At 49.6% G+C, this 2,012-nt stretch overlaps 1 protein-coding gene across 3 annotated transcripts in view; it reads right to left on the reverse strand.

Moving 5' to 3' along the window:
* LOC102016954 (chromosome unknown open reading frame, human C2orf61) overlaps positions 1-2,012 on the reverse strand; it is a 42,391-nt gene that overhangs the window by 36,107 nt on the left and 4,272 nt on the right. The gene's annotated exons all lie outside the window — the stretch shown is intronic.

The following is a 2,012-nucleotide window of genomic DNA, read 5'->3' on the forward strand; positions in this document are numbered from 1 at the left end:
AAGGAAGGAAGGAAGGCGGGGAGGCAGGGAGGGAGGAGGAGAGTATGTTTCCAGAGGGTTTATTCACCCCTTAGGTAAGCTGAACTCGTTGTGCTTGGTTTTTAGCTCTGCTCCACGCCAACCTTCTCAGCTCCTCCCTCCACGGCGGCCTCTGCCTAACTCTAAGAGAGGTAGGAAGACTCAAGAGGACGCAGGAGAGAGAAGTAAACGGCAGGGAAAACACAAACGAAAGACCTCGCTGAAGGGGTCCGGTACCGTTCCACCTGCGGCTAGGCCGCCTCACACCAAGTCATAAAGGCCCAGGTGCAGGTGCACGTTTGTATTCACCCACTGAAGCGAGCAGGGAAGGTTTACCCAGTGCACACTGGCCGTTCGGTGCTGCCTCGCAGCTATAATTTGCAAAGCAGCAGGAAGAGCCCCGGCGCAGGGCTCCCACGCGCTCAGCCTAGCAACCACAGCCCTTTGCTCTCCATGCGGCCTCCAGCCGCCCTGGGCTTCTTCCCAGATTGTCACAAGGACATTCTGAGAAAGTCAGGAATTTGAAAGAAGTATGAGCCTCTTCCCGGCGGGGGTTCTCAAGGCACAGGGAGCTGAGACAAGCGCTCACAGTCCCAGGAGCGGAGCCCCAGCCCCCAGCAAGTCCCGCGGACCCTCTGCACCCCGGCTGCTTCCCGCCTTCAGCAAGGCCGCGCTCCCGCCGCTGCCTCCTTCGGATCCCACCTGTCTACACCCTGTCCTCACCCCCTCTGGGGGCACATGGGAGACTGGAAAGAGGGCTGGATTTGGGCTGGAAGCCCTTAGGTGAAAGTGCTGCCTCACTTATTTATTAGCTTTGTGTCTATTAGCTGTGTTACTTAATTTCTATTCACCTCGGTTTTCTTCTATGTGAAGTAGAGACATCTGTTCAACCTACTTCAGAATCTTTTAGAAAGAGGCAACTGCACTCTGGGAGGCTGAGACAGGAGGATCACAAGTTCAAATCCAGCCTGGGCAACCTTGTGACACCCTGTCTTCTGAAAATAAAAATTTAAAAAGAGATGGGGATGTACTCAGTCATAGCGTGACCCCTTCAGTATCACACACACACACAAAGCAACTAAGAAAGGTGGGCATGGTGGCGCATGCCTGTAATCTCAGCTACCCAGGAGACTGAGGCAGGAGGATGGCAAGTTTGAGGTCAGTTTGGGCAACTGTCTCAAAAAATAAAAAATTTTAAAAGCTGGGGATGTAGCTCAGTGGTAAGAGCATTTTTCTAGCATCCGCTGGATTCAATCTCTAGCATTGCAAAAAAAAAAAAGGAAAGAAAAACCCACCAAGAAACTAAGGTGGTACATGTAGAAAATCATAGTAAACTTGAAGAGCCACAACCTTTAAGAACCTTGTATTACTCAAGGACCAGTTAAGTCCTACTTAATCCCAGGAGCTTTCCAGCCGTCCAGTCCAGCTGGCCTTGAGCTCTCCCTCGGCGTTCCCTGCTGCAGTATTTATCTCAGCATTGATGGATTTTGTCCTATACTGTATTAGTTAGACATTTCTGGGTCAGGAACACTCTCGCTCCACAGAGCACAGCACAGGCCTGGGACCACGGCTGTGTTCCATATTATCAAGGCCGTGAGTGAACTGGTGGAGCTGGGAGTAGCATCTGAGCGTTCTGTAACCACAGGTGCATTTGTACAAGAAAAAAAAGATTTTATTTATTTTTTGGTGCTGGACTTGAACCCAGAGCCTCATGCATCCTGGGCATACTACCACTGAGTAGAGAAAAAAAAAATTTTTTTTTCCAGAAAAGAAAAAATTTCAAAGCTTCTCTGTCACATTGTAATAAGGATACTCACCAGGAGGGCAGGGTTTTCTGTTTAAAAGAAGATCAACAGCTTAAAGAGGACAAGGATATCCCAATCACAGATAAAATGATCCCAGAGGCTCCCTAAATTAGAGGAATCCTGCTAAGAGTTGCCCCAGAAGGGAATAATTTCTCCCCAAGTACTCCCCTGAGATTAAGAAGACCTCAC

This window comes from Chinchilla lanigera, unplaced genomic scaffold (assembly GCF_000276665.1).
Source record: "Chinchilla lanigera isolate Chin_1 unplaced genomic scaffold, ChiLan1.0 scaffold00040, whole genome shotgun sequence".
NCBI classification, from domain to species: domain Eukaryota; kingdom Metazoa; phylum Chordata; class Mammalia; order Rodentia; family Chinchillidae; genus Chinchilla; species Chinchilla lanigera.